This window comes from Ursus americanus, chromosome 26 (assembly GCF_024610735.1).
Source record: "Ursus americanus isolate L20-20 chromosome 26, mUrsAme1.1.p, whole genome shotgun sequence".
NCBI lineage: Eukaryota > Metazoa > Chordata > Mammalia > Carnivora > Ursidae > Ursus > Ursus americanus.
This window is the reverse complement of record NC_142152.1, coordinates 25,455,229-25,470,773: the sequence shown is the minus strand read 5'-3', so window position 1 is coordinate 25,470,773 and position 15,545 is coordinate 25,455,229. Positions and strand designations below refer to the sequence as shown.

Genomic DNA, 15,545 nt, shown 5'->3' with positions numbered 1-15,545 from the left:
CCGCGGCCAATCAGGAGCGGCGGGAGCGGCGCCAGGAGCCGGCGGGCGCGGAGCTAGCCTAGAGAGTCGGGAGCAGGCGGCGGCGCTGCGGCCGCGAGGGAGGGCAGCTGGAGCAGCCGGGCCGGGCGAGGATCCCCGGGCCAGCCCAGCTGGCTCTACCGCGGCGGCGTTCCGGCCGACACTTGGGACCCTGCAGGAGGTGTCGCAGGTAACAGCGCCCCCGCCCCGCGGTGGAGGGCGAGCGTGCCCCGCCGGTGGGGCTCCGCAGGTGGAGCGGGCGAGGGGTGGGGGCGGGGGCGGGCCGCCCGCTAGGTCCTAGCGCCGCGGGTGCTGCCCCTCGCCCGGCGCGCCCCCAAACCTCCGCGCGTGCCTTGATCGGAGTCCCGGGGAGGCGCGACATTTCCACCAGCCGCTGGTGTCCAGGGATGTGAGGGGGTGAGGTGAGCCCCCCTAAGGCGGGCGAGGTGGGGGGGTCGGAGAAGACACCTGCGACCCCCTCACCCCTACACGGACACTATTGCCAACGGGTGGCTTCCCTGAGATGTGAGTCCCTGAGACATCTTTATTGGCCCGAGTTGGGAGGCGACAACAGGTGTCCCTGGGGACGGTGCCTTACCCCGGGGCCTGCCCCCCACCCCCCGCGTGAAACCCGGCCTTGGCGTTCCGCCCCACCTTCGGAGTGTCCGGAGACAGAACCCCTGCCTGGCGTCTCAGGCGCGCTGCCCGCTGGACAGCGCCCAGAGGCAGCCTGGACCCGGCAGGACCCAGGCTTTGGATGGAGTTTCCTCCGCGCGTTGCCAAGCAATTTGCTGGACACCCGCCTCTTGCTGGGTGAAGAAGAGTTGAAGATGGGAGAGATAGAGACAGAGACAGAGAGAGAGAATGTATAAGTGCATGTGTTGCCCCTATTGAAAGGAGCTCCCTGAGGGCTGTGGGTGAATCATTAACTGTTGTGCCCCTTACTGGCCTCTGAAAGGGAGGGACACCCGTCCTCAGGCAGGTCCTTCATGCTCTATGTGCCTCACTCTCCTCATCTGTAAGGTGGCGAGAAATGATTGCACCTGCTCGATAGCGTCGTTTCGAGGGTTAAATAAACCAACGCCCGGAAAAACACCGAGCGCAACGCTAAGTACCCAGTCAGTGCTGGATCTTATTTGTTATGCGGAGTGGATGGTCTTTTAAAGTGTAAATCAGATGTGTGCTAACTGGCCCAGTGACCATTTGGAGCTCTGAACAGCTTTCTAAACTCAAAGGGGAAAAACGCTATTATTAATGTTACTGATGGTATCATTTAAAGGTAATGCATCCTTTGAGGGATTAAAAAAAAAAAACTCCTTTGGAATGGTGAAGGAGGTAAATGGATTCCAATTAGTAACAGAGAAACGCTTTGTAAACCTTGAAAAAATTGTTATAAATGTCATGTGAGAGGACTATCTTGGTACTTTGTTGAATGCTCATCTTTGATTGGTATGGCTGATGGGAGAGGACTTGGAAGTTTCTTATACTTAACAGTCCTCCCTTATGCAAATTTAAAGAGAGGGGAAGGAGGAGAAAAACAAATAAAAAGCCCAACCGCAGGACAAAATGCCAGCAGCTCATAGCAACCTAAAATTGCAGTTCCCACTTTAGGCAGTTATTCCGGTGTCTGACCTGGGTGGTCTGGTTCAGTTCTTTGCCACTGTGTCACTTTTCTATCTTGTTTTCTTTTCCTTGTTCATTTACCAAAAACATCAAGATGTAGCTGACTTAATTGGAATTCTGAACCTTCTTCTCCTTAACATGCTACCTTGTGACGAACCCAAAAGGACCTTTCCTAAGGTTCCTTAGGGCAATGTCATTGGGACTCTGCCTGTCTTAGCACACCACACTACCTGGGAAAGGTACAGACAAAATGCTTCAGTTCTCCAAGTGCCCTAGTGCTTTTGCCAGGAGCCTTCGAATAAATCTATCCACTTAGAGAAAGTGATTATCTTCTCAGGGGGTAAGAAGCCCACTTCCAGATGCAAGTCTTTCAAGTGTCAAATTAATTCCACAACCTTTTAAGTTGTTGATAAGGAGACTTTTACTCTCTCCACCAGAATGGGGGGATCTGAAAGCTAGCTGATGGAGGAGGGAGGGAGGTATGTGGGGCACAGGAAAGATTGCTGAGCTCAGAGCCAGACCCACACTCGGTGAAAAACTGTTTCTGTGGCTGATGGCTGGGAAACCTGGACAAGTTGCTTTGCTTTTCTGAGCCATAGTTTCCCACTCTGTAAAATGAGGGCTCAAATTTTTTAATTTTTTTTTTTAAGAGGAGTTGTTCTAAGGATGGTGCTAATGAATGGAAAGTCCCCAGCGAAGTTCCAAGGACATAGTTACAGGTCTGTAGCATCCAAAGGGGATCCTACAGGTGAGAGTCAATCAGTTATACTTAGGAACGAAAAAAGACTTGATTGAGGGGAGAACACCTGAGCTGAGTGTAGAATGATGAGCAAGTGATTGAATTGAGGTGGGATTGGAAGGAAAGGTAGAGCGGAGGAGAAAGACATTACAGACAGGGGATTTGGGGTATCAAATGTGCTGTAATGGTCTGCTTAGGCAAAATAACAAATAGCCCCCAAATCTCAATGGTTTACAAGGCTTATTTCTCACTTATGTGCCATGTCCAGTGCAGGTCAGTTGTGGTTTTGCTCCTTATCTGTTTTCATTCTGAGACCCCCAGAGGCTTAAGAAACAGCCTCTTTCTGGGACAATACTGATCTCATTTATGGGAATGGGAAAAAAGGGAACATGATAAAACAAAAATATGACACTTAATATCTGCTCAGAAGTAGCAGACATCACTTCAACTCTTATGCTGTTGGCCAAGGTAAGTCACATAGCCATACCCCATGTCAGTGGGATAGGGAAGTATAAACCTGCCACAGACAGTGAGGTATGGCTGAGTAGGAGGGAAAGTGCAGAAGGAAACGGGGCCAGGGAGGTGGCCCAAGGCAGATGATGAAGGGCCCTGGGTCGTGTGCCAGGGGTTTGGGACTTTATCTTATGGGCAAGGAGCAGCCACTGAAGGGTTTTTAAGTTGGGGTTTGACATGGTCAGATTTTTCAGGCCAAGCACATGTCTCTAGTGGCAATGTGGGGAGAAGACCGAAAAGGGTGAGGTTAAAAGTGAGAGATGGTGAGGGCCGGAACGAATTCTGCAGCCTCAGATCTCCCGCACTATCTGTCACATGACTTGAGATTCCACTGTTAGAAAATTACTCCCTCCTTTTAAGTCCTCTCCTACAATGCACATGTGCTCTCATCTTAAAGTCATTACTTTATAATGTCATCTAAAGCAGCGGTTGTCAACCTTTAGTGTGCCTCAGAATCATCCAGAGCCCTTGAGAAAACACAGATCTGTGGGTCCCACTCCTAGAGTTCCTTACTCAGTAGGTCTGGGGTGGCACCTGGGAGTTAGCATTTCTGACAAGTGCTCAGGTGATGCTGATGCTGCCAGTCCAAAACCCACACTTTGAAAACCACGGAGCTAAAGGGAGAAATTAAGATGTGGTTGAGGGAAAGGCCTGAACAGAAGGGCCTAATGGAAGGAGGAAGAGTCTGGAAGGGCCCAGCATTCTCCATTTGGCAGATTTGCCAAAGGCTGGCAAGGGCAGTGGGGTCTGTGAGAGTGACTGTGTCTCTAGGTTTATATTACATTGCAGATGTAATTCTCACCCTGAGGAAATGAAAGAAGCTTGGATTCACAGAAGAAGCATAAAAGTGCTACTTTATATCCCCTCCCTTTGTAATTCTGCCCTGACTACTTCCCCCTCCCCCCATCAGTGAGCACACACTCTTTTGTCTGGCTCCAGACCTCTCACTCAAGTCTGTCAGCATACATCAGTCCTGATCCATCACACTTCTGGTTATCTCAGCTTTAATTTCTTCTGGAACTGGGGTTTGCCCACTGGGTGGACTTTTGGCTGAATTTTTAAATAGTCAGACCAAGAAGTTTCTTCCTTCACTTGAGGTCATCTTCATGAATAAACATCTGTACCATATGATCATACAAAGTGTGATTAACCCTCCCAAGATAAATAACCCCCTGAGAACTCAAGATGTCCATAGTTTAGCTTATACTAATGGGTGGAGCAGGTCGCAACAATTCCTTTAACAGTGACTCACCGCTCCTGTAATGAGAGAGCATTCCAAGAATGGACGTGAAGGAGAAAATATGTTGGCATGTACAACATGACACAAGAAATAAAACACAGTGAGGCTTTGTTTTCTTTTTACTCTATTTTTCTCAATTCTGGATGTGGAAAAAGTGTTAACTCTGCCAGGGTTCCTGATAATCAGTGATATGCCTGCCCACACCATGTGAATGCATGACATACTTTCAGAGTCACATCCTGAGTGCTGGCCAGCAGGTTACAATCAAGGTGATGTGTGAGTAAAGTGGCCCATTGGGGAGTGGAGAGACTGCACTAGATGTTAAATGTGTATGAAGTTTGTGTAAAATAAGATATGTCATGGAGGGCCCAGACTATAAAATGAGATGAGTAATACTTGAAGAGACGCTTTCCCTAATTGCGATTTGACAAACCGCACCTACCAGGTGTGCTTTCTGAAATAGCAGAATTCCTGAGGATTCTACATATCTCCAGAGGTGGATGAGAAAGTTGGGAACCAGGACCTCTAGCCAAGAGGCCCGAGGCCATCTCTGCCGGTCTGATCTGATCTGTTTCCCTCTTCAGGTAATTTTGGAACGCCAACGGTTTCCCTTCCTCCTGCAGACTTGGCCTTCCCTTGGTCAGCTCTACCCTGACACCCTGTAGCTCCCTCAATCTCAAGTCTCCAGAAAGCTTGGTCTAAAGTTGCAAAAGATGTAGCAGACAAAACCCCAGGCCTGAGTGAGTCAGTGAGGGAAGGGACACTTAAACTAGCCAGGAGGGATCTAAAATACTGAACGTATTCATTAGAAAGTGTTAACTTTTCCCCGTGGGATAGCCTTTATCTGGCAATTTGATATTTAAGAAAAATGCACATTAAATCACTGCATCATAAATAGTATCCTCTCTATGTGTTTATGTTGAATAAATATTAAGTGTGTTATATATTTTTCACGTCTCTAGCCATTTCAAGAGGTGGGTTTCTTGTGCTATCGCTGGTTTTCTGAAATGCGATTAATGAGAGAGAGTTGGCCAAAAATCTATACACAGATAATAGAAGAGCAGGATTGAAAACTCAAAGTCCCTTGAGTTTTTTGTTCGTTGTGTCTACCTCCACCATCCCAGCTGGCCTCAGACTAACCCCGACTTGTGCTCTGAGGTGGCTTTACTAACAGGTAAGGGAAGGTTAGTGTTCTTGGTGCAGTGTCCTCATAATGAGTGTGAACTACTTTGCAGATTGCTAATGGCCCAGTAAAATCTTTGGAAGGCTGCTTCATGGGAATGGCACTGGGCATCTTCTGGGTACAAGGCTCTGGGGAAGATGGGAGGAATTCAGAGAAGTGTGATGCTTATTCTTTGACACAGCCTCTAATCTGAGGGAGAAAGTGCGTAATATTTATGTGAAATGAATAGTAGTCAGATAACAGGCCAATAGTACAATCAAAGGGGGCACCACATGCTGTGACTTCAAAGACAGGGAATCTTTCTGAGGTTCTGCTGGGCTGGGAAGGTTCACGGAGGAGCAGCTGGGTTGGAGGTAGACATAGGGTTTAGGTGGGCCCAGTGGGTTTTAGGAAATGGGCCTCACCGAACTGTGGCTCCGATGGTCTGCACAAACTTGTTCCAGGTCTGTGGCTAGACTTCTGTGTCTGGGGCGCAGGAGTCAAGTGGGAGAGGACGGGGAAGTGTGAGGTAGACCACTTCTTAAAGTCTTCCTTTCTTGACTGCCACGTGATCGTCTAATTCTAATATTCTGATGGCTCGTATCACATCCTGAAAAATGAAGCCATTTGGTGATTTGTGAGCAGATGAGTAACGCTTGACTCTAATTTGAGCTCTTAACATGTTCATTTTAGTAATAGGAAGGCGCTGTGGAGCTAAGGAATTCAAACCTCTTTATAAATAAAATCTAATCCTGTCATAAACTCGGTCAGACTGGCAGGCGGTTGGTCTCACTTTGCTTGCAAAATGACCTGAGACAGTCAAGCAGCTTGTTTCAAGTCATGCAGGAATCTCCCAGCACTTCTGTGTTCACTGGTCCCACCTCCCCGGGCATTTGGTCGTGTCCCGCTTAAGTTGCCTGACAGATATTCATAGGGATGGGGGCACTAAACACTTGGGGCCCCTCCTATCTAATTAGGACTTTCTCCATCTACTCTTATATCCCATGGAGGCTCTCGGATGGAACCCCAAAAGACCCTTGTTAATTTTAATTTGGGGGTGGGATAATTACACCCTTCTCTTTCAGGCTGAACCCTGGCTGTCACTGAAAGAGGTACCGTTTTCGTGCTGTGGGTCTGTGCACACACACCATCTGAGCGGACTGGCATTCTCAGCACTTTTTGTGCCAAATGCCAGCCAGTATAGCAGGACTATCAGTGGCTTTCAATCTGCCTGAACTTTGAAGTGAGACACCAGACCCTTGCCAGCTTGATAAAATCACTCCATTGGTTGCCCTTTGAAGTTAGCTAATTGCTTAAAAAAAAAAAAAAAGTGAGATGCTTTAAATGAAAACAGATTTTATTCCTCTGTTTGCTTTAGAAACTGAATATATTTGTCTTTCTTGACTTGAGTTTTTAAAGGAGAAAGATTGTAATACTGTAGTTGAGTGGATAAAGCGAGGCAGATCCATGGCCGGTGAGCTTTTTCATTTGTATGTTATTTAAATGTGTGAGCCAGAGCTGTCAGAAATACAGTTTTATTGGTGTATTTCCCGTCCTTGACCAAACATAAAGTATTAGTTTTTTTCTACATTTCTCCTTGTCCCTACATTACCCTCTACTTAAGACTCTAAACAGTTGAAGGGTATGAACAACTTTTATTAGTGAAATTATCAAAATCACTCTCAGTAGCCACCATTCATCGAGTTTTACTGTGTTCCAGGTCTCCTGCTAGCATTTTACTCCACATTATCTCACTTAATTTCCGCCTCAGCTCTGTGAGGTCAGGAATTAGTAGTACAGGTGCTAAGTAATCTGTCAGAGGTTGTCCTGGAGATAGGGCTTTGACCCCACCGCAACCTCTTAGTTCTAGAAGCTGTGCCCTTAGCCGCTGTTGTATCTGGAAACAAAAGGAAAAGTGCTCTAAAGAGTTAACAGGGGCCGTCACTGATGCTGGGCACACCCACAGAGATCCTGCTGAGGGAAAACTGTCCTTGTTTTTGCTGTCAGTTCGCATTATGAGCAGGGCCCTTGAAGCACACTTGCTTGTCTCCTACCTATTTCTTTCTCCTTAATATTTTCGGTATTAAAGCCACATCTAAAAGGGGGTGTGTGTTGGGAGGATCCATCTGAGTAAATTCAGCGCATCCCAGTCACTCACCAGCAGCCTAATTGGCCCAGTCTTGTCCACAGCAGCGCCCCCCAGCTGCGTCATCCATCACACTCATGGGCCCTGGAGCCCTTGTGCTCTGCTCTTGGTCGGTGTTCAGTTCCTGATCCCTGAGCAGGCCTTGGGGTGGCAGTTCCAAGGAGGCAGAGTCATTTGTGTCACATACACGACTCAGCTGGGTGACCTGGCAGGTCACAGTACAGTGCCCGGGGGACCAGGGCTTTGGTCCCTTGTCATTTGGTTACCACTTTCCAGTGAAGGGGACAGAATGTGCAGTCAGTCCTGGCCAGGAACTTGGCAGAGGTGGGCCCTGGCCCTAAGAAAGCAAAATAAAAGAATAGGTTCATTTCTGCACTTCCAGGGGGAAAACTGTGTTTCCTGGATGGAGCGTGGTGAAGTGGTTACAGGCTCAGACTCCAGAGCCAGACTGTCCAGGTTTGAACTCTGTGGTCCTGGGCAAGCTGTTTAACTTCCCTGTGTCTTCGTCTCCTTATCTATGGAAAGGAGATAATAATGGTGCTTACTTTAGAGAGTTCTTAGGAGGATTAGATGAATTCGTTATTTGTAAAGCACTTGGAGATCAATGTCTGGGCTTTAGGAAGGAGGTGTTACATAGTGTGTTATCAAGTAGCCCCCAAGAAGAGGTAGGTGAACATCACTGTCTATTGGCAGATGGTGCTATGATGGGTGAAGCCCACCTAACTGCTTTAGGGAAGATGCTCGTGACGGGTTGTACGCAAACGATGTCTTATTACGTGTACGAGAGGAGCTTGCCGTTTTAAAGAAGCATGGGAGACATCTGTTTGTACACTGTCTTTTTGTAAAATGAACACGAGAGAAACTGTGTAGGAGGAAGAGGGAGGTCCAGGATGACTTGATGTTTTTGTCCAGGGCCACGGCAAAGATAGAGCTGCCATCATGTTGGATGGGGAAGGCTTCTGGTAGAGCAGCTTTGGAGGGAAAGTAGCTGTTCAGTTATGGATATGTGACCTTCGAGAGGCCTATTAAACATGGAAGTGAAGGCGCTCAGTGGGCATCAGAGTCAGGGGAGAAGTCAGGACTGGAAACTTCTGTGTGGGGGTCTCTGGCTGTAAATGGGAGCTAAAGCCGCGAAGGGATGAAACCAGACCTAAGAAGAGATGGGGGCATGGGGCTGAACCCCGGAGGCATTCCAGCTCCAGTGGAAAAGTCAAGCCAGCTCTCCTTTTCCAGTTTGTTCTTTTCTTTGTTCGCTAGTGTGAAATGAACTGTGACGCTGGCATTTTCCTTTGGAGAGTTTATGGCTTGAACTCTGTCATGCTTGGACTTCAGAGTCAATAGACTAGGGTCAGATACAACTTGACCTCTTCCTACCCTGGTGCCCTTGGGCAAGCGACTTATCTTCTGACTCTCAGTCTCCTTATCTAGAGATGGGAACTCGAGTAAAAATGCCCACCTCAGAGGTTTGAGGGCTCAGTGAGTGCAGCTGTATCAATGCTATGGAGCTGTTAATCGCTTTATCACTGTAGAATTCTCACTGTTCGTGCCGGCGTGTTGGAAGTGAGGAGTGGTGACAGCTCACACATTTTTAAAGCCCTTTGCATTTCCCCTGAACTGAAAACCACATTTCAATTTAACCCATACTGCTATTTTTTTTTTGTTCTTATTAAAAGTAAAAGAGGTCAAGAAGATACCGCAATAAATTCTGCACACGTGTCAGCCGTGTATGCTTTCTCTGTAATTGAAGCACTGCATCCAGAAATCAAGTCTGGCCCGTGGATGTGGCAGTTGGTACGTGAATCACAGGCACACGTGCATTCAGAGAGCTGAAAACTGAAACACAGAAAAAAAAAAAGGATATCCTGGCAATGACAGCTTTTCAGTATCGTATACATTAACCTCATGTGTGCTCTTTGCCACTGCGAGCCAGGTAAGAAGGCTCTCGCTTTTCTCTAATAAACTAACTGACCCTCCCTTACTGTTTTAGATTCCAGTTTTACACTTGGTTGGAAAATGCATCCGAGATCCTTGATTTCACTCAGCAAATAATACGATTCTGGGTCTGCTTTTTAAAAAGTCTCCCTCTCAGAGCTAAATAAGAATTCAGAGGCAAGGAGAATCAAATTCTGAAGTCTTCCTCTGGATTCTCTAATTAGCATGTCTGCTGTGTTTGCATTTATGGTTTATATGCTTTGAACTTGTGGCTTTTCTGTTTTGCAAGAGTTACCCTCAGTGAGACATCCACCAGAAGAAATACAACTTTAGTGGTGGCAGGACCAAATACGCACAACGGTGTGGTTGCTTTCTAAATCCCTGCTAGAATTTTTGAGAAAACTTCTCCAGATGGAGGTGGGTGGTGTGAGGACTGAAGCAGAAAAAAATAATAGGAAAGAGCTTCCAGTGATTACATTTTTCTTTCTGGTCTTTCAGGTTGAGGAAGTAAAGAGAATAGGCGTAAATTGTGGGAAATTTCCATCAACTGAGGAATAACAATAGGATAAATGATTCTTGGCCATGAGGTGAGAGCCCAGAGAGTCACAAGGCCAAAGGATCCTGTCCCATTTGTCTGTGGTGACAGCCCCCGCCCCCAAAAAGGAACTCCTCACCCTTAAACAATGAAGAGTCCCTGGGAAGCTGAAAAAGGTACATGCAAAGGGAATTTTTATAAATCACATCATTTCAGAAGTTCAGCAGTGGTTATATTTTTTGTTTCCCAAGTTTTCTTTAGTTGAGAGCGTATATGTAACAACATATATACAGTAGAAAACTAGATGCAAAAAAGAAATTCATCAGGAGCTTGGAGGTGGGTGAGTTGTTACCATTTAAAGGTGCTGAGTTGGTTGCATTTTTATAATGAGGATTATTTTGTCCTCGAAGTTGTAACACTTCCTAACTTATCTGCTCTCTAAATTTACAATCTTCAAAAAAGTACGGGGTGTCGACAGTATGTGTCACCCATCAAAACCCAAGACCTGCGCTGGGAAAGCAGAGCCAGCCCTCAGTCAACAGACAGTTACTCGACTCTTGCACTGTGCCAAGCCCACCCAGGGTGGCCACATTCCTGGCCACTGTCCCCAGCAGTTGGAGACACCCTTGTCCCCCTGCCTCTGTCAGCAGACATGAACTAGGGATGTTTCTTGTTTGTAAGGGGCCCGCTGCATGGGGATCATGTCACAGTCGGCCTGGGGCCCTGCTGTAGAGGCCTGAGTTTTAGCATTGGGCTGGGTTGTTTTGGTTTATATGCCTGTGGTCTGTTTTGTAGGGGGAAGCGGGAGGGGAGGGAGTCTTAGAAAAGGGAAGGAGATATCCTCTGCATTGCTGAAAACGGAAATAAGGAATTATCAGTTCAGGGTCAGTGGAAGCCACAGTGCCTGGCTTCCTTCTGCTGTGCTCTTCTGGAATGATTTGGTTTTGTTTTGAACAGTCTGAAAGTGACACGAGCTAGATAAATTGTTCTAGGGTGGAGCTTTCCACAAGGGAGTCCAGGGACCCCTAGGGGATTCATGGAGGGAACTTGGGCAAAGGTGTCTGGGAAGCACCCGAAATTGTAAATATGTTGCATGTATGTGTATTTACTTGGAGATGAGGGTCTCTGGCTTAAATGATACGCCGAACAGATCCAGAGATCCATACTTTTTTTAAAAAAAGTGAAGAACCAGTTCTAGGGGGAGATGTTCAAGTTTGAGTTGTACATCTTGGCCCTGACCCTAACAAGAGCTCTGTTTCTAATGGATGACACGTGTGTGTAGTAGAAGTTTTGGTGTCCGTGTGGAAACAGCGTAGGCGCGCCCACAGAAGCCCATGCTGCAGAAAGGTGAGGAAGGTTTCACTTCCTCAAGTGCCGGAGAGCTGGAAGTCCAGAAGTGCACACTCCCTGCAGTTCTCTCTAATGCTTCCCCTCTCTTTTTTCCATTGTCCTTGAGCTCATGTAGAGCTGCCCTGACTCTGTCACCTGAAGAGTTCCCTTATTGAAGTGACCACTACTATCTCTTTGACCTGATCTTCCTCTGGGTTCTCAGAGAACCAGGTTGGTGTTGCAATGGAAGTTCGCACTGGTGCAAACCTTCATGGTGACGACAAGAGCACGCATGGACAGTGCCCTCCCCAGTGGCTGTTTATCTGTGCCCTGCACATGAATGTTGACCTTCCCACCCTGGCTTCTTGTTTCTCGTCCCATTGTACATTCTCTCTAGGTGACCCCCTCCAAACCCATGGCTACCACTGACCTTTCAATCCGTGTTATTAATACTTAACTTTTCTTCTAATGAGTTCTTGATCTATTTAAGAGGCCCTAAGACAGCTCAGTGTGGTTGTCCCGCAGGCCCATCAAACTCATTGGGTTTAAAACTGAACTCCTCATTCCCCTGTCACCCCTCAGTCATTCGTCCCCAAGAAGTCCTTCTGAAGGATGGTGAATGGCCAGAGATGTATCCAGTTTGCCAAAGATCTTTTTCTTTTACGATTATATTTACTTATATGAGAGAGAGCGAGAGAGTGAGAGAGAGAGCACAAGCGGGGCGAAGGGCAGCAGGAGAAGCAGGCTCTCTGCTCAGCAGGGAGCCCGATGCAGGACTCGATCCAGGCACTCCGGAATCATGACCTGAGCTGAAGGCAGATGTTTAACTGATTGAGCCATCCAGGCGCCCCACTAAAGATCTTTTCCATCCACCTACTACGTCACTACTCCCTCGACCTAAATGAGCTTCAGATAGACTTTATCCCCACGTCTTGATGATCTTTCATTTAAATGGCTCATAAAAAGCATCTTTCCTTTTTATCCCTCATCTTGAATGCCTGATCACTGTGATTACGACCTGGTCTTCCTACCCTCCAGTCTGTCTTCCTCATTGCTTCCAGAATGATCTTGCTAAAATACAATTGAATCATATCATTTCCTCATTTAAAATTGTTTAATTGATTTCCATTGCCCTTATGACAAAACCCAACCTTCTTGGCATGGCTGTCTGACCCCATTCCTCATCTTTCCATCCTCTTGTCTTCCTATTCTCCTGGGTCATTTCTTCAGTCAAACGAAGCAGCTTGTAGTTCAGAAAACACAACATGCTTTCATTCATCTCCTAGACTCTGTATGAACATATTACATTTTATTATAGCCGTTTTAAGTGGGGGAAATTATTAAAAACTATTACACTTCAAGGTTCTAAGTCATGTACAAAACACTCTAGCTCTGCCTCCCTCACCCCATCCTTGCTTCCTGCCCCATTTTTAACACTGCTCCTGAATCTCAGGCCATCCTTGAACTTAAAACCAATTTCTTAGAATCATCTTTGCTTCATGCCATGTCTTACCCTTATCTCCAGATCCTACCCCATCTTGGGATCAGTGATGAGTGACGTTCAAGAATGGGGCGGGGCGCCTGGGTGGCTCAGTCATTAAGTGTCTGCCTTTGGCTCAGGGTGTGATGCTGGCGTTTTGGGATCGAGCCCCACATTGGGCTCCTCCGCTGGGAGCCTGCTTCTTCCTCTCCCATTCCTCCTGCTTGTGTTCCCTCTCTCGCTGGCTGTCTCTCTCTCTGTCAAATAAATAAATAAAATCTTAAAAAAAAAAAAAAAGAATAGGGCTAGCAGGGAGGTCTGGGGATGAAGGTAAGATACGTGAATGTCTGTTGCACATATTTTTGGTGCCAGACTAGTTTGGCATGGTAATGCAACTGTTTAAATATGGCTAAGTCAAATGGCAGCCCCTAATTAACCATGTTGCCTTGTCCTCTTTTGTTGTTGTAGATGCCATACTGCCAGTTGGAATCTCCTTTTTCTCTGCCCCCAACTAATTTCTGTTCATCTTTCAAGCCCCTGCCCAGGCATCGCCTTCCCTCAGTTATTCTTCACTGACCCCGAGACTGGGCGAGGTGCCACTCCTCTGTGTGCTCATGGCACTGTTGGATTCTCCTGGGGTACCCTGATCACACTGTTTTGTGATTATCTGCTTATTTGCCTGTTTCCCTCTCCAAGGCAAGGTCTAAGTCTTAGTCCTCTATCTCTAGAATTTCACTAGAACATGCCTAGCTATAGGAGATGCTGCAGGAATCTTACTGAATGAACGAAGAATGTATGAATGGATGATGTCCTGTAGCAGTCCAGAATTCTAAGAACCTACAGAAGCTCAGTGAGCACAAATAACCCAGAGTCTAAGAAGATTAGGTTCATCTCTTCCATTTTCTGTGTATGTGGGATTGCATACTGGTACTGGTTCCTAGCAAAGTTTAACCTTCCTCTGTTGGCTAATTCTTAGGCACCACCTGAAATGCTTTTAGCCCCGCTTGCCTCTGGGTTTCCTTGGTAACCAGCTCTGCTGGACTATACCATTCTACCATCCAAAGCCATGTTGGGCTTACTCCCACCACTTTTGGACTCAGCGAAGCATCACTCTGTAGGGTATGGGATCTGGCTTTCCCATCTGCTGCTGAAGGAGCCAGACAGTACACCCCAAAAGTATGGGGGAAGTTGGGTCACCATGGAATGAACTTTGGCCCAGTGGGGAACAAGAAACAGGCAGGAGCTGGCAGATACTTTCCCTCTCAGAGCACTGCTCCGTTTGATGGAAACTTTTGGGAGTCTGCAGTCTCTACCAGCCTCTCTGGGGGTGTCCAGTATGACCAAGTGCGAAGTTTTGTTTCTTGTGAAGTCATGATTGGTCCCACTCCGTTTATATTTGGTTTTGCTGTCTTGTTTCTTTTTCTAACTCTAGCTTCTCTGGGATTGCCATAAAGCACTGTCCTAGAAGCTTGGTCTCAGGCTCTGATGTCTAAGGAACCCAGCATAAGACACATTCAAACCTACCATTATTTCCCTAGAGAAAGAGGCACCAGTGAAGATAGAAGAAGAGGGAGGAGCGCTCTAGGTCATGTGGTCTCTAGTGTATGGATCTGACTGGGCTTAGCTGAGGGTCTGAGCCTTCAGCCCTCTCTTCCCGAGCAGCATTGGTGGCCCTCCTTTAGGGGAACTGGGCAGACGGGTCCATTAGTAGTAAAAGATCCATCATTCGGAACTTGTGGATCTGGTCCCTGTGTAGGTTGGCCATCTGTTTCATGATTTCCTATTTTTAAAAATCTCTCTAATTAAAAAAAAAATCAAACATATATCTTTGGATGTCAGTGATGCAGCAGAACATTATACAGTTGAGAAGATTGATCCTGTGAGGATGTGTGATATATTCTGGGTTTAAAGCCAAGCTTCACCACTTACTGCTTGTGTAGCTTTGAGAAAGTTGGCCGATCCGAACTTCAGTTTCCTCACCTGGAAGTAGGCGTTAACGATAGCACTCCGATGGGGCAGTTGCAAAGATCAGATGAGAAAATGCACATAGGCCCTCAGCACCGCAGGGCCACACAGAGTAAGCAAGCAGAAGCTATTTGTTGGAGTTATTATTATTCTACCTTTAAATTACAACTTGAGAGTGATAGAGAGTTAATCTCTGTGTAGGAAACAAATATAATGTGATATTTTTTAGCCCTTAAAGGTTTTGTTGGGTTTCTAAGAGGTGCTTTTTTGGTAAACTCAGGCCAGTTTGAATCTCGCTAGAACAGGTGGGAAGGCATGCTAACCCTTTCCGCGGAAGCAGTGTCTACCTGCTGGGTGTTTAATTTTGTTGGACGTGTGAGAGTCACATACGGTTGGAGACGAGTTAAATCTATTTCCCATCTTTCAAGTGTTTTCAAGGTTACAAATCAGTTCATATTAATCCCAGGTTAATAAATTTGTGGAAACAAAAGCGGAAAGGGTTTACAACTTTGCTGTGGTCATTCGGAGAATTTGTGGCTGGGGAGAGCCCAGGAAATGACCTCTTGTTCCTTCTCTGAGGTGAGTTTCAGTTCGTGCCAGGTGAAAAGAAAAGTGCTTCCTCCATAGAAGCTTGTCATGGGGATTAACAGTGTGTGCGCGGATGACTTTTTTGCCTTCCTGTACAAAGCTGTATTAAGAGTCATTAAACTTTAAACTGTAATCACAGTGTATTATTAACTTTTTACAATGGGGCTTCGAGTCTCGCTGCTTTACTCTGTTCCACAAATGCTTGTTGCTTTCCTTCTGTGTGGTCGGCCCTGAGCTTTGGGACTGTGGTGACAAAGGGCATAGAGCGTCCCTCA

At 46.6% G+C, this 15,545-nt stretch overlaps 1 protein-coding gene across 5 annotated transcripts in view; it reads left to right on the top strand.

The window, feature by feature from the left end:
• Positions 1 to 53: 53 nt before the first annotated feature.
• STON2 (stonin 2) overlaps positions 54 to 15,545 on the top strand; it is a 146,324-nt gene continuing 130,832 nt past the window's right edge. For 2 of the 5 annotated variants that reach the window (XM_045807709.2, XM_045807704.2), the window contains exon 1: positions 54 to 208. The gene's annotated coding sequence lies outside the window, so the exon portion shown is untranslated. Of the gene's footprint in view, positions 209 to 9,114; positions 9,372 to 9,413; positions 9,791 to 9,871; positions 10,085 to 15,545 lie in introns of those variants that run through there. The other 3 variants (XM_045807706.2, XM_045807708.2, XM_087856161.1) reach the window with 3 other exon arrangements.